Source organism: Cavia porcellus, unplaced genomic scaffold (assembly GCF_034190915.1).
Source record: "Cavia porcellus strain 051 isolate PalLab524CR breed Dunkin Hartley unplaced genomic scaffold, mCavPor4.1 scaffold_30, whole genome shotgun sequence".
In the NCBI taxonomy this organism is placed as follows: Eukaryota; Metazoa; Chordata; class Mammalia; order Rodentia; family Caviidae; genus Cavia; species Cavia porcellus.
In genome coordinates, this window is record NW_026947513.1 from 34,734,228 (window position 1) to 34,759,800 (window position 25,573).

The window sequence follows — 25,573 nt, forward strand, 5'->3', positions numbered from 1 at the left end:
AGTCAACTGATGTGTTAGGTTGAGTAAAAATGCACAACTAAATTGGACTGGCACAGTTCTAGGTTTGGTTGAAAGATTTACTAGAGACAAAAGACCCATCTTGGTGTGACTCTCACCAAACAACAAGCTTGTTGTCTGAACAGAATAAACAGAAATGAGGAAAGGCTCACCTCTGTTTTACTGGAGGAGCTCCCATCCTCACCTCTGCCTTGGATATCCTTTCCGGGCTTGCTGTGTAGTCTCTTTGGAATTCATCACAGATTTCACCCTGGTGACATAGACTTCATGGCACACTACACTGAGCTCCAGGCCTGCCACTGAATCCTGCGGGCCTCCAGGACATAGACAGTCCTTTTGATCTCTTCCACACAAGACTCTTCTCTGGAATTTGCCATTTACAAGAAAAGCCATTTGCCTGTTTTATAAAACCTGATATATCTGTGTATCTTGCATTAAACCTGTTTGTGTAGCAAGCTCCACTGGTGCACCTACCACCTCCCTATCTCCGCTCTCTCTCTTTCCTGTTTTCTAGGAGCCAAAATAAATCTCTTTTAAATTCAATTTTCTCAACTAGTTTGCTAAAGATGTAGAAAGCTGACTTACAGATACATGGTAGTTGATTTCTTTCTCTTTTGTAGGACACATAATCTTTTATTTATAAGAAATGTAAAAAAATGGAAGAAATAAATAAAAAAACAAAGATAAAAGAAAGCAAATAAAGGAAACTGAGTCTGCAGTGTGTTTTTTGTATTAGCTCAATGCAGAACAAAAGAAGTTTCACACAGGAAGGATTTTGTCTTTCAATATAGAAACCAAAAATAAATATACAAACAAATGAGTAGTGAAACAACTTTAAACATTTAAAAAAAACTAATAAAATTACAGTAAAAGAGTGTGATAGTGATAAGGTAAAGGGTAACAGTACTAAAGATTTCCTCAGCTAGCTTAACAGGACAGATTCCACTGGGGAGATACAATCTGAAAAAATGACCTGATTATTACAAGTATGATAAAAGAGATTAAAAGACATGGGGAAGAATGCTCGGAAACAATAAAAAGCAAACCTGAATATTCTCTTGCAATGAAATCTAAATTTTAGCTTTAAAATTTCCTTCCTGTTAAAAATTATTAAAGACTAAAGAAGTTTATTGTGGAGGTATATGTAACCATTTATCCACTGGCAACCTAAAATGAAGAATTTAAAAAGATATATTTAAAATGCACCTTAATACAAGTGAATATACATTGATATCAATACTTATTTAATAATTACATCTCCCAAAGTGATAAATGTGATTAGGAATGTCATGCAGTTATTAATCTTTGTTCTAACAAAGCTTATTTAGAATCTTATCTCTGCTTCTGTCTTTAGCCCTTGTAAAATTATAGTTTATGGAGTCTTTCTTGATAGAATGAGACTTAAAATGCTACATAAAATCTTAGTGTTATCTTAAAAACTGTTCAGCTTTATTTGACACTAGAAAACACTGCTTTGCGCTGTTTATGACCATGTGGATGACGGCACAAAGTTTAAATTTATTCTTGTCCCAAGGAAAGTCAGTGCAAGATTTTAGAAAGAGAAGTGGTAAATGAGGAGGAGAGAGTTTAAAAAGAGGGGAGGAGAATGGGAAAAAAGAGGACTCAAGATATATCATGTACAAGTACAAATTCCCTATGATAAGTGTGGTCATTATGTTTATCTAAATTATACCAATAAGCTTAATAATTATAAAAAAGAAAAGTGCCTTTATCTCAGTTTTGGAAAATTAATTTTAATAATATCTAAATCTGGGAAACAGCCTCAATGTCAATCAGCAGATGAATGAACAAAGAGGAAATATGTTAATATGCACACAATGCAGTACTACACTGGCAGAAAGAAGAGTAACCTTGAGTCATTTTTGGATAAATAGATGCATCCTGAGACCATAATTACATCTAAAGTAAATCGGACTGCCATGTTTACATACCATATGGTCTCACTGATACTAGGACTCCCATCGAGAAATAGATACCTATGTGAGGAATGGACAGTTGACAATAGTCGGATGAATCTTTGGCATATGCAAAGGGCACTAGAAGATAAGGAGTAGAAGACTAATTATAGACAAACAAGTGAGGAACGATTGGCAAGGGTAGTGTGCACATACTGGGTTTCTTCATATTATGCAACAGACATATTTACATGGCAAATGCATAATTTATATAGTCTCATTATACTATACATTATACAAAAATCCAAGCTATGCAGGGAAAAGGGAGGGTGAATACAGAGAGAGGTAAAGATGGAATTGAAAAATGTTGAGTACATGTATCAACTTTCAGATGGTGAATGTAATCCAGATGTCCTACAAACGTGTATCAGTAATATTTTCTCTGATTAAAGACTTAAATTTGGTAGCTTAATGAGAACTTAAGCTGGTTAGGATTTGAAATTTTGAAAGGATAATTAGATAAAAGACCTTTTCAACTGTAAATCAAATATGATGATTACCAAAGAAGACGAGCTAGGAATTGTATGCCAGGTCACACCAATGTCTTACGGAAGCAGCACAACTTTCCTGAGGGGAAGTTCTCCCTTCTGCTTAAGGAGTACTCATGTCAGAAGATACTCAGCTTAGTGAGGTTGAAAATTTTCTGTGAGTATGACAAACTCTTTATGAATAAAATTCACTAAAACACTTAATGGATACAGAGTAGTCCCAGAAAATATTTGTTTAGAAAGTCCTGGAAAAGAATCAATATAGTAGCAGTTCCCTTTAAGGAATGGGTAACCACAGTGATTTTCTTGGTACTTGTTTGAATTTGTAAATTTGTCTCTTTTTCCTTAACATCTTTCAGGTGAATGATTGCCACATTCAAACAAGAGAAACTGATTAATACCTAGACACATGAAGAGAGCTCTGTGTTAAATTAATAATCAGTATTGTAGTTCTGAGTAGATTATGATTTCATGTTTATTATGGGAAAATGAAAATAGATTGCAGCTGTGTGTTTACAAAAATATCAATATTTATCTTTGAATGGTGAGATTACTTGTTTATTTTCACCTTTAGATTTTTCTAAAGTTTTATAATTTGTAGGATACTACTTTTACAGCATAAGAAGTACTATTGAAATTACCATTTTTATCAATATAAGTTGTAATATAATTTGAACTTAAAAATAAGTATAAAATTATATAAGGGCTTTTTACCTTAAAGATCAAGTCTTGTGCATTAATAATGGTTAATTTACAATATAATTGAAAGAAATTTTTGTATTCAAAAAACTGCACATGTAGTCTATTGCAAAATAAACTAACATTGGTGAAGAAAAAACTTATAAATATGCTTTTGAAACAATAATTATTTCATTATTTAATGATATTTTATGTATAATTCAGCTTTAGCAGCTATAACTAAGATGGTCTTAGGGTTCTTGAGGTGTTTTTAAGAGAAGGAATTACTTCAAAGTCTGTGGAGTATTATGATGATAGGTTAATAAATTTATGCTGAGTTTTGAATAAACTCAAATATACTTGATTGTTCATAACTATTAGATTCACAATCATCACACAGTCCAGTAAGTCCAGTGCATGATGACTTTTTGAGTCATCATGCACACATTTTAATCTGAACTGGGAATGTTAATGGTTTTGGCCAAATTATGAATGCTCCATTACAGAACAAAGGAATACTTGACCGTATATATCTAAGCTTTATTAATCGTAAATGACTTTTTACACAAAATGTCCTTGAAATTCTATTATATGTGTAATTTCTTGTATTTGCAATGTTTCTGAAGACTTTCATTTGGGTCTAAACCAAGTGAAACATACTTTTCCACTTTGTAGTAAGGATATTACATTTTACTCAAATGTTTTTGCTTGCTATGTAAGTTTAGTTTGGGAATGCACATTTAAATTTTAATAAGACATGTTTTTTGTTTGTTTGTTTTTGGTCTTTTTTGTTTTTATCGATACCAGGGATCGAACTTATGACTGCATGCTTGCAAGGCAGGTGCTTATGCTGCTGAGCTAAATCCCCAGCCCCAATAAGACATATTTTTGATAATGTGATGTGTTACATAGTCACGTTCTCTTAGCACTTACATAGCATGGTTGTGGTAGTTAGTAATACCCTTTTTCATTTGTTTTGAAAAAATCAAAAGACTCTGTATGCACATTTTAAATGAAAAGACAGATTTGAATTTTCCTAAAACAAAGCTGGAATTTCATAACCAGAAATCCATCATTCATTAGCTGTAGTGGAAAGCCAGTAGGTAGAAACTTGTCCATTTCTTATTGTCTGTAGTGATCAATGGAATTACTTTTCTTGTTCAGCCAGTTTTGAATGGGGATAGGTATTTTGGTTGCATTTTTCAAATTAGACAAAATCCCACAAGGCTTTGAATGTATACTCTCTGCTGTGATTGATATCTTACCCTGCCTATTGCAATTTATTTAATTCCGAGAAGAAAGATATTGGCCTGAAACAAATTAGGAGTTTTTCAAAAGCAGTCATCTGTCAATGGTCTCTTCTAGAAGCTTGCTTAATATTTTTTTGGTATAATGGGATTTCCAGGTTCTTTATGCAGAAACTATGCTGCAATCTCATTGTGTATATTTATCTTGATTTGTCTGTGAAAATTTGTATTTAAAAAATAGAATAACCCATGGTAAATGATGATTTGATTTCTGTTTCAACATCATGGCTCCAGGGAGAAGACAGAAGCAAATGATGATAAAGGTGTGATTAGTGCTACTGAGAAATGATTCATGTATTGTCAAACCAGTATCAACAACAACAAAAAAAACCCTGTTATTCAAGCCACTACAAAGTGCCTACTTGTTGACCTAGTAAATCCACTTCTAAAAAGAAATTTTAGTTTTTACCATCATATTTCTCATATGACTTTTGTGATAAATCTGTGGGGATAATTAAATGTTATATCAAATGGTATATAAAATCATACTGTATATCTACAAAAGCTGTATATACAATCAGTGAAATAAAACCTTAAAGAAACAAATTGTCTGTGGCAAGAGGCATACTAGTCAGTCATCCATACTGTATAGAAAAGTCATGCACTAAAGGAAGAAGGATACATATGGTTTAAATGAGCATCCACTTCTGTAGTAGTTTAGTGTGGAAAGCTTATAAGGTAAAGCAACATTGGGAAAGCAGATATGGGAAGGTGATTAGCTTTTGAAATAGATTATTTATTATTATTTCCACTTTGTCAGTATTGTTCAGTTGAGGGTAAACATGAAATTATAGTACTGCAAGTGAATTGCTAAACCTTTTTTAAAAATATAAATATAATTAAGAATAGAATTTAAATTATTTAAAAAATCAATGTTTATAAACTCGTTTACTTCTTTATTTTAAAGGAGCTTTTTGTAAATTCATTAAAACACTTAAGCAAAACTCCTACCCGTTAGCTCAGAGCTGCCCTGGCTGGATGAAAATCTTACTGATCCACTTGTTTTCTTCCCTAAACGGAGTGCACTGAAGTGCTGCTCGAATAGAGCAAAAAATGTTTTTACCTAGAACTGTGGCAAGCAGAACCGATTCTGAAATCTCTCATATGGCTCACAACCTGCTTTCCAGGGACATCATTGTAAAAATTTATGTTACATTTAAATATCTGTAAAATGATGAAAAGAAAAGTAATATTCCACAAAAAGTAATATTCCACTATCTTAAATAAAATTTCAATTTGATTATATTAATGCAATATAGCTCCACTATTTAAACTATGCATTTAAGGGGATTTAGTACTTTTACAATGACTTGTCTTTTGTTTTTACGTTCAAAACATTTTTATTACACCAAAGCATGCTTTATGCTTGTCTTTTTATTCTGGCAATCACTAGTCTACTCTAATTATAATTATAGTGGACAATTCATAAATATGAATAGTAACAGGAATCAATACATGTCTACATTTAGACTTTAAAACAGTGGCATCATGTATTGTTAAAATGTGTTTTTATTTCACTAATTACATATTTGAAGTGAGTCTCAAAAAGAGATTTGCATATACTCCTAAAATATTGTCAAAATTTAAGTGTCAAAGTTTAAACTTCAAAAGAAAATTCTGACAAGGGTGAATTTTATTCCAAAGTGCACACAACTGAGTACAAATGTGTATCTGTCTACACTATGATTTCATAGCCATCTTAATTTTGGTGAGTTCCTTTATATAATATGTGTGATATTAAAGCAAATAAATATTCTTTTTTCATAGAGTACACATAATAGGCCACCAAACCCACTAAATTGCATAAGGAACTTAGGACATAATGATGCAAAAATAGAAGTACATTCTTAAAGTTTTGTTTTATGTAAATATTCTTTCACATGACTTTCAAAGTCCTGTTGGAATTATTGTCATGGATATACAAATAACATGAGAGGAGGGTCAAGTCTTAGTGTCTTCTTATTCACCCTAGCACCAGCAATGCTGCTTTGAGCTATGGTTTCCTGACATTCAAGAGGGTCGCATTTTAAACTGGTCCATTCTTTGATCTGGTGCTAAACTAAATGATGGATAGTCCTCAGATATATTTGAAATACAGATATGCACAAAATGTATGATATAAGTTTCTACTATATGCAAATAGACACACACACACACACACACACACACACACACACACACACACACACATCCTTTGGCAGTTTTTTTGAATTCTCCCTGGTTTGTGATGCACTGTATTATATATCAGACCATGCTAACTTTGCTAGGTCCATTTATCGTATCATAGTTTTTTATTTGTACATGTTAGCATTTAGCCTCATTTTATAAATTAAATATATACATTGACTTCAAAATTTTATATAATTTTCTCTTCTTTATTAAAATAGAAATCCTGCACTTTAATTGCTCAAATGATCAATGAACTCAAATCAAATACCTGATTTCTTTGACAAGCATTGTTTCCAAACCGAGAACTTCTTATAGGACATAAGAAGAGGTAAAAACCAAAAACAACTGTATGAGTTTTTAAAATACAATTATGACTAAATATAGTCTGTCTGGTAAATTGTACAGGCATATAGTCAGCGTAGACGTGTGAACTGTAGCTTAATGCTGATTTCTTCAATGTATAAAATGTTTCCTTTTGAACAGTTTCTTCTCATTTCCCAATAGCTGGACATTTTTTTCCTATTGTACATTTTGGATATTATTTACTTTTTCAGTTTCTCATACAAGGGAGACAATACAACAAGGAAAGAGAAACTGGGAGGAGGAAAAGAATACAAGGAAAGTAAAGGAAAAAATACATACATATATACTAGCTGATGGTTATTCTACTAATTTCTATTAGTTTACTGAAAAGAAAGGTTTGTGCTTATATTGTTTGATCAATTTTTCATGCCTATCTTTTTAATTCGAGCAACTATTTTGAAGATAACAATACCCAATACAAAAATCACTGCTTCCCACATCGTTTTGAAATTTTAGCGTTGATTATGTTTTTCTCTTTAAAGTAAAAAAAAAAAAAAAATATATATATATATATATATATATATATATATATATATATATGTGTGTGTGTGTGTGTGTGTGTATGTGTGTGTGTGTGTGTGTATACAGATAGAATACATAGATGATAGATAGATAGATAGATAGATAGATAGATAGATGTTAGATAGATAGATAGATAGGTAGATAGATAGGTAGATAGATAGGTAGATAGATAGAAATGGGCTGCTTCAATGGATTGTCCTAGCGGGGCTGCTGGTGACCTGAGTGCATTCTCCAGGCCGCCCTGCCAGCGTATGATTGGGGACTTTTGTTTATCTGCAGATTTCCACTGAAGCCAGGTCCCAGCCTAGGACATGGCAGCTGTCACATTCTCAATGCACAGCCCTGCAGGACCCGGCTCTCTCCTGTGCCCAGTGACAGAGTGGACCGCAGGACCCCCAGCTGAACATCGCTGGAGTAAGGCTCAGTTCCTGATGCTCACAGAAGTCTCTGTACAACACTGAGAGTGATTGCAGAGGGACTCTTTGTAACAGTGTGATTTATCACTTTAAGTGACCCCAAAGGGGCTGGGGACTCAGTTGTGGCTTGTGGGCGAGCCCTTTTTCAGCATGCTACCTCGCTGGGCTCCATTCCCCAGCATTGTTGAATCAAAAGTAAAATGCTTCTTAAAATCTAAAAAATAAAATAAATGAAATGAAATAATAAAATTTTAAAATATATAAAATGTGAGGGTTTGGAGCAGATACATGAAATGTATTCTTGTCAACCTGCTTAGATTCCTGTTTTCTAAAGGTGTAATCATTACTACCAGGACTTCTTAATGATGATTAATAATTAGTGCCTCATCTAGCAGTTCTCTTTCTAAAAGACTTTTATCAACATTAACACTTCTGACCTTTATAGTTGCAAAGATTTAAGCTAGAAATAGAAGGTTATTAATGTTTTATATGTTCAATTCCAGGAGCTTAAAATAATGTTTGCATTTGGAACAGCGTTCAACAGGTTTACATTTCTCTCAGCAAACGTGACTCTAAATGTGGCATCATAGTGGGTATTAATTTGGTATTCATAACCCTTTTGGCTAAAGTTAGAGGCTTCTCGGTGTTTGCTTAATACTCCTTGATGCAGCCATGTCATTGTAATTATAGATTTTGACTGAGCTACACATACACCCGCACCTTATTATAGAAAGCAAGGAAAACTATAAGGTTTTCTCATTTTTCTTCTCTTGATACAAAATGTAATATGGTGGGTTTTTGCATTTGTCACTCAAAGCTGGCAAAGAATGACAATGACATGAAGCAATACTGAGAATGTTTAGTTGTACTGCAGAACTGAAGTTATCTTTGGTACACAATCTAGCAATTACGCCTGTTATCTGTAGTTCATTTCTGCAAAGCCTGTGATCTGAGAAATAACTTCTATTAATATATATGCAGAGAGAAAAAACTTACTTTAGAAAATAGATATGGAAAAATAATATAGTTATGAATGAAGGAATATCAACATCTTTGAAGTTGTCAATAATGTAGAAAAAAACATTAGACTTTTTTACACACATAGGCACAACACATATGTGCATATGCTGGATATACACAGTTATGTCACTACAGCATATCAGCGCTATATTAAATGTTTATCATACTAAGTGTTATTGCCAATCAAGAACAAAATAAAACTTCTTTTTCATTTTTCTAATTGTTTTATCTGCACACATCACAAACAAAATGAAAACAGATAGTGGAAAACTTGGCAGATGTGAGAGGAAAATCTTTTATTGTTCACAATGGAACTCTAAGCATTTTAATGCTGACTTGAACAGCTGTGGTTAGTCTCATGCTTTGATAATGAGGATTGCAAATCTGTAGGGAAGTTTCTAGAATACTGATGATTGCAGGCTACATTAATTGTGTGTACACCGAGATACATGTGACTAGAAATTCTTTTATGATTCCACTTATACTTTCCTCATTATACTTTTCGTTGGAATAGGATTTCATGAAGAATACCTAGTATATGACATGTATGAGTCTGTAAAACACCACAGTAAAAATATATATAATTTCATGATTTTTATTTTGCCAATTTCGTATATGAAAGTAAAATAAAATATTTTTGCTCCTTTATATGAATTGATTGTAAAGCAAAAATCTCATTAAATATAATCCTGAGATGTTACTTTTGCATATGAGAAAACTGAGGTTGGAGATATAGTTCAGTGAGACTGCATCTAATTGTCAAGTATGAGGTCCTGAGTTTGATTATTGGTACCCCAAAAATGAATTTAAAAAAAATTAAAAAGCATTTGAGAAGACTAAAATATCTAGAGTTTATGTGATTTGCACAGTATATTACTGTGATTAATGTGACTCTACATGCTTCTAAAAGTTTTGTTAATATCTGAATATTATGCTAGTCATTGACTCAAATACTATTTTTTATATTTCTAAGAAAGTTCTTTCTGAAAATTCATGAGCAAGTCAACTTATGAAAAATGGCTAATGCTCAGTAACTACCAAAAAGTTGAACAAACTTAAGTTTCATAATCTCATAAAATAGCAAAAAAATTTCATAATCGTGTAAAATAAGAAATACAAAAGGCAAATATAAAACATGTTTTACAGTGTATTATCATTTGAATATCCTAGCTTTAATTAGAATAATTGATCTAAGAATATTATTATTCCTATGTGTACATAACTACATGGATGCATTTTGAAATCATATGATAATCTGAATACAAAATATAAAAATTTTAACATAGGAACTGAACAGGAGGAGCAAATTTTAGTTGGGATTTAAGTTAGAAAGATAGCATAAATAGAATTAAAGAAATACAAAAATTAAATATTGAATATTAAAACAAGCATATTCAAAGAGATTTTAAAGGATTCTTAGAAAATGACAACAGCTAGGATTATATAATGGGAATAGTCTTTACAATTTGCTAAAATTTCCAATAATTCTCAGTAAAATCAAAATTTAAACAATATAACAATTATTTATAAATCTATGAAGAAAATTTTGGAGGAAATGACCAAAAGATTTCCAAAATTAGTATGTCATCAAAATATGTCACTCTTTTTTGTAAGTAATATGAATATATTTTTTACAAATTTACTATAGTGACAAATGATATGCCTCTGATAGTGTATCAAAACTTTATTTCTTGTTAGTGTCGTATGTTGTTATGCACCAAATATGATCCTGTTTATCATGTCTTCTACACCTGGGATTTCAGATTGAAGGAAAAGCCCTAATTTTGCCTCTTGGAATTTATGCTCAGATGTGGATACGTCATTCCTATGCATATTCTCTTTTCTAAAGCAATTTAGAATTTCAATCCCATAGTCATTGTTATAAGTATTCTCTGCTCTTAGGAAGAGGCTTTGTACTTTTAGCACTGGAAATGGCACGGATATTTCGAACAAATATGATGGAAAATGTTATGAAAATATTCTCAAAAATTCTTAAATCTACGAACAGGAAAAATAATCTAGGAATGATTATTGATGCTCTATGGGTACTGTCCAATACTACATCATATTGTGGATGCTCCAGGAATATCAGTTTCCTAGAACACTTAGGAAGCCATTTGGATATTTTTGTTTTGGAGAGTTTATTACATTGTAGATGCAGATCATGTGCACAAACTGTGTAAAAACCAATAGTTCTTGGAGTTCAAATCAATGACGAGACTTCGTTTAAAAAATATGTGAGGATGGAAAATTATGTTATTGTCAAGAAAGCTGAATAGTGTGATTTTGGGGATCAGTTCTGAAAATGGATTAGGATCCGTAGCCATAGAGCTGAGCAATATAATCTTAGACATAAAGAATACAAGTTCAAGACTTACAAGAGCAAATGAATGAGAAATAAATGTCTGTATTTATCTAATGTGTATGCCTGTGCAGAGGGCTACAAGTTAAGTAGTGGGAAATTTCTCTGAGAGAACACATCTAATTATAATCTCAAGATTAATTTTCAGAATTGGGAGTTAAGTTAATTTCTGATATTCAGTCTACTTAATCCCATGTTTCAATGACTTTCATTGGTATTCAAAGAACTATTCAAAACTATTAATAGCTATTATTAGCATTAAGCTTGGGCTGCAAATGGTAGGGGAAGTGACAGTAAGCCGCTCAGAAAAATTACAGTGAAATCTCACTTGCTACAGTATATTTTGAAGCATTCCTGTTTTCAGATCATTTTAGAGACTAAATGGCTTTTGAACTACAAGGAAAGTTTTCTTCCAAATGATAAATTAATTGTGTTTCCCAAGATTTAATTTGTGTATGTTTCTTTACTTTTGTGAAAATAAATTTGAAATTATGAAATATAAATGTTGATCATGATACCTTGCTGTATGTGTTAGGTAATTTTTAATTAGTTTGCATTATGAATTTTTCAGATAAATAGAGTGTGTTTGTGCCTGTATATGTGGTTATATGTATATTGAAGGAGTTACTTATGTTAAGATTGTTCAATTGTAAAACTGAGAAAATGTCTCTGAATTACTTCAGAATTTTTCAAATTCTAGTGAACAAACTACAACTGAGTTAATTGGAAAACCCATAGATATAATGAACAGCCTCATATGTAATGATATACGAGAAATTCGAATGATATATTTTTTTATTGTATTGTACTTTGACACATGGTTGTGCAGATTTATGGGGCACAAAGAGCTGTTTTGATTCAGGTAATGTCAAGTAATGATCAATTATGTGTAATTAACATCTATCACCTCAAACTTTTATTATTTATTTATGCTGATTACATTCAATACCTTCTTTTTAACTATGCTGGTATATACCATGTATTATTGTTAACTATACTCTGCTCTGCACAGAAAACCATGATCATTCCTTGCATGCATTGCCTATCTTCTCTCCATTTCCTTCTCCTCTACTGTCTCATCTCCTGGTAACCAGTATTCTATTCTCAACTTCTATGAAGTCAACTTTTTAAAATTCTATGTGTAATTTAATCATGTATGTTTCTCATCCTGCATCTAGTCTGTTCACTTAGTATAATGTCATCTAGATTCATCCATCGTGCCGCAAATGACTGGACTACATTCTTTTCCATAGCTGAACAGAATTTCATTGTATATACAAACCCCATATTTTCTTTATACACTTCTTGAAGCACTCTTATGTTAATTCAATATGTTGAACATATGTTTTTCAAAGATAGAGAAAATAAATGTCCCAAAGATAAATGCAAAGTTGCTAATCATCACAAACAATTAGAGAAGTTCAAACCAAACCATTGTGAGTTATTATCTCATTTCACAATATTGTTATCATAGAAACAGATTGTAGTAAATGCTGGAAAATATGTGGAAAATGTGGTACTTACACACTGTTGATGAGAGTATAAGTTTATACTCTCTTTATGGAGATGGCAAACATTTTTCAAAAATTGAAAAAAAAAAAAAAAAAAAAAAAAAAAAAAAAAACTACCAGACATAGGATCCAGCAATTCTCTTTCTAGTTGTCACAAAAAGAAAATCCAACCAGAGTGTTGCAGAGACACCTTCATTCCTGTCATTACCAGTGTGTTCTTCATTTGTAGCTTAATGTTATTATTTTTGTGTCTTTTAATTTTCTGTTCACTATTTTTAGATGCAGTAAGAAAGTAGTTTCCAGATAGTGTTAGGCTTAATTCCTATCTGAATTTCAGGGAATTTTGGGAAACAGATCTTTATTTTTAAAATCTAGAAGAAAAACTCACTTGATTTGGGTTAATTTAAATATTCTTCCCAAATATGTGTAAATAGGAAAAATAAGATAATCAATAGCATATTCTCTTAAACCATCTGGATTCAAGAAGCCAGTTACTTAAAGGAAAATATATTGACTGAGAAACAACGGTATTGATGATGCAAAAGTATATCCAAGATGAAAAGAAGTGTCCCAGAGATTTTTCAACTGAAAGAAAAAATCTTATCATTTTGAAAAGGTTTGGTTGTTTTCACATATTTATATAACTAGGAATCTCTTTTCTGATTTAACTCTTGCAAATTTATTTTACTCACCGAAGGGCATCTGAAGAAACAATTATTTTTGCATCAAAAGGCAGAACACAATAAAAAATTATCATGAAGCACACAGACAAAAAATCTAGATACAACATAGCAAGAGAAAAGAATCCATTTTTAATTAGGAAGTCAATACTAAGTAGTGATTTGTTATACAGCTGTCCTAAAAATCAGTTAATGAAGATTTTTTAATTTAGAATTTCATTTTGCCTAATTATCTAATTTTCTTTAATTAATATTTAATGTTATCACTTTAGGCAGTAAAGTTTCTGCCGTAGAGCTAGGTGGATGAACTTATTTGAAAGATGTAGAAATTCATAAAATATATGGACCTGAGTAGAACAACAGAAAGTGAGAAACTAAGACTGTACCAATATTTTTAAAAATTATTTTAGTCAAACTACTAAAAAGTAGCTAGGTCTTATAAAGAAGGAATTGTTAATAAACTCAGTTAACAATGTTTTTCTATGTATTGCTCATATATTTTACTCTCCTTCGAGTATGATTCCATTATTCTCATTTACTATTTCCCCTGCTGTCATAATTATCCTATTTGCGTAGATTTTAGTATTATCTCTCTCGAGGAATAATTTATTTTATGACTGCTCAAATGATTGGAAATAATCTAAGAAGAATGCACTGATATCTTGCCTTTAGGGAAATGTAGCGCTCTATCTAAGACAGACTTTGATATTTCCAAAACACTTGTGAAAGATCTCAAATAATATCTTTTTTAACCTTAGAAGAGAGGTATTTAAAAATTTATTCCAACATATTTGATATATCCAGTTGCCTCATCATCATTGTCATGTGAAAAAGATGATTTAATCTTTTTTATTATACACTTAGGTGGCTTTAAACTACTAATCAAATTACTAATCAATATTCTAAACCTTAGAAAATACAGTGTTCAGAGAAATTTGTAAATATTCTTGTTGTTCATATGAAACTGTGTTCATCATAACTGAATCTTGCAATACATTTACCAACATACATATGTAACTTTTCATTCATTTAGTGTTCATATATAAGTGTTCATTATAACTGTATCCTGCAATACAGTTACCAACACACACAATGTATCACTCAAATAACCAAATATCCTTGCCAGTGAACTCGCATACATTCTTTATTCTTGTCAATTTTAGGCCTTTGTAATCTACTGATGTTAATTGCTGCTCTGTGCTTCTTTGAATATGTTTTCTATCAAATAAAGGAAAGCAAGATTCGTTACATAATTGTTTAAATAATGCCACACCCCTGAACTGAATAAGGATTTCCAGAACCCTAGTAGAGCTTTTTGTCAACTTGATTACACAGAGCAAGAATTAATTACGAGAATAAATGAACTGATGAAAAGTGATTTCCTTTTTGTTTTTGTTTTGTTTTAGAAAATTGCTAGATCCTTGTTGCTCTATTTCTGGACTTAAAGGACCCTTTTGCCTTTCTCAAAAGCTATCTATAACTCGCAGTAACATTATAATACACTTTCATATACAGAAATACACACATATGTATTTTTCTCCTCATCCTGCTATTCCAGATTCTGGAAATTATAATTGCATATTTTTATTTTAATGACAATATCATTATTTGCAAAAACACTGAAATAATTTTGTAAAATTTGGTTTTATGTCCAAAGATTTGACTTAAACATAATAAATTATTTGCAGATTCTGAACATCTTTGAGGAGTTAAGTTTTACTTCATTCAGCCAGTGTTTATTGGCTCCTGTACCTTCTTTACAGATTTCCTGGACTTACAAGCAAGTAGAGAAGACCACTTTCTTGGAGACACAGGAATTTGTCTTACTGAATTCAAAGCTATACACATTTTATCTTAGATTTGTTATGAAAAGTTCTAACAAAGTAAACTCATGAATATCTGTGTAACTGTCATTCTTTGTTGAACTCATAAATAATCAAGTCATACTTAATGAGAACAAATATATTTGTAAACAATAATATATTTACTCTCATCATGTTTGATCAAACAGTAGGGTAACTGTACAGAGAAATTTTATACTTCGGTGTAAAACTACAGTACACATGTGGGTTGTTACATTATAGTTCTAATCATTGTCTTTGAACTATTTTTTGCTTTTCTTGGTCTCCATTTCATTTTCTATTTTGTTATCTTCCTGTAAACTGAAATGGATCAATTTTTCTAGTTTTCTTTCCAGCTTCCAATAACTTGCTACAACCCTTCTCACTAATGTTTTCAATTTTTCTCCCAGTCTCACCATTACTGAGAGCCGTTTCCTTTTCTCGGTTGAAACTGGTGACTTGATGTAAACTTGAAGGCTATTACCACAGTGAATCAAGTATGGGCAACTTATATACCTGTTATATATAGGAAACTCCAGAAGTTCAGTCGAATGCCTGCTGCCATCACCATATATCTTCAAGAAACAAGCCTGGAAACTTGTCAAAGTGTGCTTCTCTCTTTATCATTTAGAAACAGTTTAAGCCTCAAATTGTAACTGGGTTCTATTTGGAATGAGAAACTGAGCTTCAATTTTTGCAAATGTATTATATAGACGTTTATACAAATGATGGAAATAGAGTTAATCAATATATGATTTCCCTAGCCTTTAACAAGCATAATTTAACCAAACCCACCGAAAATGTACTTCCATTGGTTCAAGGAAACAGTAGATATTTAAAAGCATTCATTGACCTAACTGTAATGAGGATCCTCTAAGCCTCCCAACTCCTGACCTTGATTTCCTTTCTCAATCTACATCATCTAGGAGAATGCTACTGATTTAGTTTAGTGATCATCATCTACTTTTGATATTTAGTTAAGTTCATTAGTTCCCACTCATCACTCTTACCAGGCTTTCTTTGATACTCTTATGTTATGTTTTTCTTTAAGGCCTCTGTGTAGCAGAGACACTGAGCTCATTCTATTACCTGGATGTAATATCCTGCTGAAAAAAAGTTAGCTTCTATCCTAAGAAAAACCCACCTTTCATACTGACACATTTGTTTAGGGTGCATTTTAACTGACTGATGAAGAAAATGCATTCATATTTCAGAATTAAATAAATGAACTACTTATAAAATTTATCTTCCTAGACCATATCCTAGTGTTTAATATAAAGAGACAAAATATGCTAAAAACATAAAAAACTGTTTCACTAAACAAAAAGAAATTGTACTATACATAAATTATGTCTGTCTATATGAAAACTATGTTTAATTTCAAGTATATCAAAATATAGTTGTCAGAAATTATATTTGGATTTTTTATGAAAGTTCAATTTCCTTAAATAATATTTATGGAAAAATAGTTAACACATTTCTTTTGTCTTCAATTCACGTTTTAAAATATGCATCTGTTAATGATAACTATATATGAATTCTTTTAAAATTCCAGTAAACCAGATAAAGCAATAGACACAGGGGTTAAAAATGTATTTAGCAGAGGCACGGAAACCTGCCCCAGGAATCCCACTCCAGTCTGGGGGAACTCTCTTTGTTTCCTGGGGACCAGTACATGGTTTCCTGCTGAGCCCAGCCAGTCGGGCCTAGGTACAGAATTCCATCCCAGTCTTGGGGAACACTCTTCCTCACCTGGGAGCCAGGCTGTGGTTCACTGCAGGTCCAGGCAGTCGGGCCCAGGCAGTCAGGCCTAGACATGGTCTGGGGGAAATCTCTCCCTCACTTGGAACAACACTTGAAGCTCGAAAATATAGGAAAATGACAAAATGAAAGACCAAAATGCAACATCAAACATCCAGCCCATCCCAAGAAAGCCTAGTAACCACATGCATAGAAGAAAACACATTCCACATACCTGAAATACCTGAAATAATAGTAATTGAAATAAAGAAGCAACTCTGGGAAACCTTAAAGGAATTCAAACTAGAAATACTCTCTCAGGTAAAAGAAGAAATGATAAAAGAAATGAAGAAGATGCTGAACATATCTAAAGAAGACATACTTAAAAAATTGGAGGACCTAAACAAAAAGATAGAATCCCTGGATGAACAATATAAGAAGCAAACAGAATACATAAAGCAGATGCAAAGAGATATACAGGAAATCAAAAACTCCATTGAAAGTTGTAAAAACCACCTCAATGAATGTGAAAATAGAATCTCAGACTTTGAAGAAAAGATTGCAGCTAGCGAATAGGAAAGGAAAGCTCTTTTTAAAATAACAAGAAATCAGGAAATAACAATTCAACACCTGAAAGATGACGCAAAGAGGAACAACGTAAAGTTGATAGGGATAAATGAAAAAGAAGGGGACAACATAAAGGATGTCAAGAGGATATTTAGAGAAGTAATAGCTGAAAATTTCCAAAAAATTAGATTAGAAACTGATATCACGATCAGTGAAGCATATAGAACTACAAATAGCCATAATCAAAATAAATTTACAACCACACATATAATAATGAACATCCCAGAAATCGAACAAAAGAATAGAATATTAAATGCTGTCAGAGAGAAAAGACAAATCATCTATAAAGCAAAACCTATTGGAATCACAGCAGACTTCTCAGCACAAACAATAAAGTCAAGAAGAGCATGGAGTGAAGTATTCCAGATCCTAAAGGAAAATGATATCAAACCTAGGCTGATGTACCCCGTAAAACTGTTCTTCATAACCGATGGAGAAATAAGAAATAAGAAAGAACAGCTCAAAAATGTCATGATCACCAAGCCAACCCTGCAAAGAATACTGAAAGACAGCCTAGATGCACCCAGGAAAAACCACTAAACAAAGCAGACAATTAAACAGCGTGGATAGATAAAGATGCAACAGCAGAAAGATAACGTGTCAACAACAAACCAATATATAACAGTTTTAACCATTAATGTAAATGGTCTCAATGCACCAATTAAAAGAAACAGACTGGCAGAATGTATCAAGAAACAGTATCCAACCATATGCTGTCTACAAGAAACCCATCTAACCCAAAAGGATGCTCACAGACTAAAAGACAAAGGATGGAAAACAATACTTCATGCAACAGGAACCTCCCACCCCCGCAAAAAAAGCAGCGGTAGCTATTCTGTTTGCAGACAATCTGAATTTCAAACCAATAATGATCAGAAAGGATAAAGAAGGCACTACATACTGGTTAGGGGAAAACTCCAAGAGGAAGAGATAACTACGTTAAATATATATGCACCAAACTCCAGAGCACCCTGTTATATAAAACAAATACTAACAGAAATGAAAAAGCAAATTAGCAGTAACAGAATTCTAACAGGAAATCTTAACACACCATTGACACCAATGGACAGATCAACCAAACAGAAAATCAGCAAAGAAATAAAAGAACTGAATCGCACCTGTGAACAAATGGACTTACAGAGTAAACCACCCAACAACAACAGAATACATATTCTTCTCAGCAGTACATGGGTCAATTTCTATTAATTTCTATTAATGAAATTGAAAATGTAATTAAATCTTTACCTACAAAGAAGAGCCCAGGCCCAGAGAGACTCACTGCAGAATTCTACAAGAAATACAAAGATGAACTAGTGCCAAAACTCCTAAAACTCTTCAATGAAATTAAAAGGGAAGCAATCCTTCCTAAATCATTTCTAAAAGCAAATATTACTCCAGAACCAAAACCAGAGAAGGACCCAATGAAAAAGAGAACTACAGACCAATCTCCCTAATGTACACAGATGCAAAAATCCTTAATAAAATATTGGCAAATAGGATGCAGCAAATCATCAAGAAGATCATACACCCCAACCAAGTGGGATTCATCCTAGGCATGCAGGGATGGTACAACAAACATAAATCAATAAATGTAATCCACCATATCAATAAAGCCAAAAGTAAGAATCACATGATCATTTCTATAGATACAGAAAAAGCCTTCCATAAGTTCCAACATTCATTTATGATAAGAACCTTACGAAAATTGGAATAGATGGTCTTTACCTCAATATAATTAAGGCCATCTATGACAAACCAACAGCCAGTATCATAATAAATGGCCAAAACCTGAAGGCCTTTACTTTAAAATCACCATTCCTATTTAATATAGTATTGGAAATACTGCCCAGCACAATTGGACAAGAGAGAGAAATAAAAGACATAAAGATAGGAAAACAAGAAGTTAAATTATCATTATTTGCAGATGACGATACTCTATATAGAAGATCCCCAAAACTCCATTGAAAGACTCCTAGATATAATAAATTCAGTAATGTAATTGCATATAGAATCAATACTCCAAAATCAATAGCCACACCCTTCACACTAGCAACCAAAAAAATGAAATATTTAGGAATTACTCTCACAAAAGAAGTGAAAGACCTATACAGGGAAAATTATAATATACTGAAAAATGAAATTGAAGATTATCTCAGAAAATGGAAAGACATCCCTTACTCATGGATAGGAAGAATAAATATTGTGAAATTGGCCATTTTCCCAAAACTTTTATACAGATTCAATGAAATCCCGATAAAAATACTATCAACATACCTCATAGAACTCAAGAAATCACTCCTGAAATTCATCTGGAGCAAGAAGAGACCTAGAATAGCAAGGACAGTTCTAAGCAGCAAAGGCAAGGCAGGAGGTATCACAATCCCTGACTTGAAGTTATACTATAAGACAACTGTAGTAAAATCAACACAGTACTGGAACCAAAACAGAGCCAAAGATCAGTGGAATAGACTAGAAGATATACAACCACAATTATGAAACACACTCAACTACCTTATCTTTGATAAAGGGGCCAAACATGTTCACTGGAAGAATGACAGTCTCTTTAATAAATGGTGTTGGAAAAACTTGTTCTCCATATGCTGAAAACTGAAACTAGACCCATGCGGATCACCATGTACTAAAATAAAATCTAAATGAATCAAATATCTAAATGTTAAAACAGAAACACTAAATTTATTGGAAGACAAATTGGGTAAAAACCTTGAAGACACAGGAGTAGGTAAAGAATTCATGAACAGGAACAGCACGGGAAATACTTCTCAGAATCAATAACTGGGACCACTTCTTATTAAAAAGTTTCTGCATGTCAAAAGAAATCTCCAGCATAGTGAAAAGAAAACCCACAAACTGGGAAAAGATTTTAGTGAACTCTCTCTCAGACAAGGGACTCTTGTCTAAAACACATAAAGAATTAAAAAAAATCAGATTCCCAAAATTCAAAGACTGAATGCAAAAATGGGTATCTGAGATGAATAAACAATTTTCCGATGAAAAAATAGAAATGGAAAATAAATACACGAAAAAATATTCATCATCACTGGTCATTAGAGAAATGCAAATTAAAACCACACTGTGATTTCATCTCACTCCTGAAAGAATGGCCAAGATCAAGAAAACCACCAACAACAAATGCTGGAGAGGTTGTGGGGGAAAAGTAACTGTCCTACACTTTTGGTGGGAGTGTAGACTAGTACAATCATTGTGGAGGTCAGTCTGGAGATTTCTCAGAAAGCTGGGACTGGAAGCCCATTTGACCCAGCTATTCCACTTCGAGGCATATTCCTAGAAGAACTGAAAGCATCATACCACAGTGATATATGTGCACCCAAGTTTATAGCAGCACAATTTGTAATAGTCAGATCTTGGAAACAACCTAAGTGTACATCAACTGAGGAGCGAATAAAAAACTTGTGGTATTTTTATACAATGGAGTACTACTCAGCTATAAAGATCACACTGAGACATTTATAAATAGACACAGCTTGAGACGATACTCATAAGTGAAATGAATCAAACTCACATGTATAAATACCGAATAGTTTCCCTAGTGTAAGAAATGATAAGAATACATAAAAGTATTTGGGAATCATGATTCCCAGTCATATTTGTTTGAATCCATATAATGTTATCACTCATTAATTGCAATGGTTTTAACCTGGGTTGTTTGATTTTAGTATCGGTGATAGTACGAATAGCTATTCTGAAGAAAATGACGCATCATAAAAGCTAGTGCTGATTTAATATCATCTTGTTTTGAAGTCCCATCAAGCTGTTGTACACCTGTTTCCACTGGTTTTAACATGTGGTATCTTACTATATTTTGCTACATGTATAAACCAAATGCTTTATAGGCAAAGGGATAATATAGAAACCATTGTTCGTTTTCTGTTAACTGGTTCTAAATATCCTATAATTTCTTCATTCTCTTGAATAGCTTCAGACTGTCTTGATATTCTTGATACTACAGTATATGAAGTTATACTCAAATAATTCAAGGAAGGAGGCATTATGGTGACTACTATTATGTTAAATTATCTGGGGGTGAAACACAATGATGCTTAAATTGTTTGGTTCTGACCTGTGTTGTTCTAATACAATGTCCTCTTTTACCTCAATCCCACCCTTTTTAAAATTAATCTATTTTTTCTTACATTTTTTTCAATTAAGGGAAAACTAAATTTAAAAAAGAGAGGGACATATTATAGTAACATTTTTGTTTTCCTATTAACCTGATATGAACCCCAGTATTGCTCTCACCATCTTGTTCTGTCAGATTTTACTATATTCTATTTTGTTTGATAGTATCAAGTTTGAGGGTATAGGCAGCCACTTTGAAGGCAATAAGATTAACTATGATGCCCATTATGGTTTGACTATTATCTTCTTTTGAAGTCTTATATGGTCTCCAGTGTAGGTTTTATTGGTCTTGTCCTGTACTGTTTTGATCAATTCTATTACACCTGATGATGTAGGCAACTTTTTTTAAAAATAGCAAGAGGCACAATGGTAACCGTTTTTGATCACCTGATATTCTATTTTTGCGTCATGTACTATGCCCATCCTTCTGTTCTAACCGACTCTGTTTTGTTTAGTCACAATAGGTTTTATTCTCTCTCAAAAAAAAATAAGAATTGTGGGAGTAAAAAAGCCCAAAAAGTGTAATTGTTATTGAGGAAAGGAAGGTGGTCTAAAGGATATAACTGCATGTATGTTTGAGTGTGTAGGATGGAAATCCATTATTACTGAACTTTTGTTGGATCATTGATCGGCACTGTCTGAAATCTCATTGTGTGAATATTCACTTTATATGCTTTGATTTTATAATTTGGACAACTGTTTCAAAGATGACAATATGAAGGACTGGAGGTTTAGCTCAGCGGCATAAGCACCTGCCTTGCAAGCAGGCAGTAGTGAGTTCGATCCCGGTACCGATAAAAAGGAAAAAGACAAAAAACAACCACAACAAAAAAACAAAGATAACAATATGTAACCTATTAACTAGTGATATCTTACTGTATTTTTTTCTTGAAATTCTGTTATATTTGTACCCTTTTACTGCTTTGCTTTTTTATTTTATTTCCTTTCTTTTTTTCTCTTTAAATAAAAAAAATGTATTTAGGAGTGTATTAGTTAAAACAGTAACAAAATGATGCCTTAAATCTCAAAATAATATATTTAAGTTTCATTTGAAGTATTATGATTAATCATTGAAGTGTCCTGCATGAATGTTACAAATATAGTTTAATTTAGAGAAATTAATATGAATAGTAGAATGCAAAATAGTAAGAGGAAAAACATAGAAAAGTCGATTACGGGAAGAAAAGTTATTGTAAGGGAGAGGTTAAATTCAAGCAAAAGTGTCAAAATTTAGTATTAATCAAATGATTAGATATCCATAAAATCAAACAAGTATCTGGTTGTGAAAATGAGGAAAATTAAATTTAGAAATCAAAAGAAAATTCCACATGGATCTATGGTTAATTACAATAATATATTATTAGAATAAATTATAGCTTTATTTAATCACAATTTGGAGTTTTCATCACTTTTTCTTATATTTGAATATCAAGCTTTTATATCTTAAAATTTGTTTTAAGTATATGTAATTTGATGCTTAATATAATCATGATGTTTGGGATTTAGAAATATAATAGACTTTTGCAAATTAATATTACAAACCAATTTAATAGCACATATTCACACTTATTTTGAAAAATATCTCATTTTTTTCCAAATAGTTTATGTTTTTGCAAAGAAATTAGTGATAAAGGATGGAAATAGAATTTATGAGGCATTTTATCTCAACTATGATCTTTAGTTTGTACCTCAGTATTTGGTTTTCTTTTAGTGGAATTTTAATTTCACTTGTAGGACAGTGCAGGACCCATCATTCTGTGTTGAGAGAGTTAACTGAAGCATGGTCACTAACTAACACTTTGATTTTGAAAAGCTATTTAACCCCTAGGGATTTTATATTCTGTAATCTGTGCATTCAGAAAGTAATGCAAATGTTCTTCAAGTTTCTTACATCTCTAATAGTCTAATTCAATGTCTCCTGTTATGATGAACTGATGGGATTCTCTGACAACCACTGTACACTTTTGCAGAGGACTTTTGTGCACTAAGATATTTAGAACAAACAAATTTAAGTTACTTAACTTTGAATTAAGGAATATTTCACCATATTCATAAGTTTATTTTAGTATAGTAATTCTCATTCAAGACATTCATGTAGAATGTTTTTGATTCAGTAGCTCACTAAGTTGCCCAGGAGGAACCCAAAATTGCATTCAACCCATCCTAACTTCCCTTAGTGCTGGGTTTATAGATGTGAGATCCCTTACCTGCGTCATTTATTTGGATTTTTAAATTCAGAAGTTATCTCTTGTAATTTTGTTCTTAATTTCTGCAAAATCAGAATCACACAGTTCAAAAAGTTGTAAGGATACAGATATCACACAGTTCAAAAAGTTGTAAGGATGAAATGTCATAAAATATGCTGCGTACTTAAAACTGGTTCTCAAAATAATACCTACAACATAAAACTCAAAGATTTTCTTTCCATTAAACTGCGTAGTGAGGTCACTTCAGTCTCTCATCGTTTATAGTGTTTATAATATCACTGACAGCTTACGGTAATTATAACTATGCAGTATGTCAAGTGTTTAATAAAAATCCACTTATATCTAAAGCTAGAACTAAGATCCATATATATAATTATTTTGAAAATTATCTATAGATATTTGTACCTAATATAGAAAATACTAACCCAGATCACACTAAAAAAAAATTGCTTTCTCTCCTTTTCCACTTTATTAACATCTTCCTACATATTTCTAGACCTTTAAAACAAGATAAGTACCAGGAAGCCTGGCACCACTAGATTAAACATATAAAAAAAAGAACAAACTATAAAAATAAATGAGCAATATACAAAGCTTGAACCTGAAAAAATTTTACTCTTTATTTATCTTATGCTCTTTTACTTCTTTATTTTCATATTTCTGTTGCGCAGAGCCTGCACTTTGGTAACATACTGCTCTTCTCTCCGGGTGACTCAATTAACATGACTCCCTTTTCTCAGGATGGAGAATCTGAAACACTCAGAGTCTTAACTATCTCATTCATATCTGTGTTGTAAAGTGAAGCTAAAAGTCTCCATGAGTATTACTAGACAAAAACTGTAATCACATGCAACTTGGTTAATTAAACTACATAAAATTGGGGGTATATTATTACAGAAAAGAATTGTCATTAGGGGCTCAAATAGAAGGTGAGGGAATTAGGCAAGAATATGGGTACAATTCATTAACAGAGTTTGAAGAAGTATATTTTCTTATTAGGATGTTCAATACTTTAATAAATAGCAACTAGAAATTATATCAGAAATCCACGTAATATTTTTGAAATGTAGAAATATGTGTATGTTCAATCCTTTGCATTTTATACTTTTACAATGAAAACATTCAGGTGATGTTCCTTGCAAATTTTACATGTTTGATGTTACTCTTTATAAGTGACCACTGAGGACATTAGCGATGAACAATTATACAGTTATAGATCACTCATAAATATCCACAATGATGATTCAATATCCAGTATATAAAGTCAGTTATAGTTTGGAAATTTCTTGGTAAATTTAGGAAGGAGTTCCTTGGGTACAGATTTCACATTTGCTGTAGACGTATTTGTTACTATAACATCACCATAATCAGTCTTCTGCTTGCCATACCTGAAAGCATAAAATGCAGCCCTACAATGTTTCATAATAATTTTTTCTTTTATTTGTTTTATTAACTTATAGTTCAAAACTGTTGCCACTAAATTCTATTAT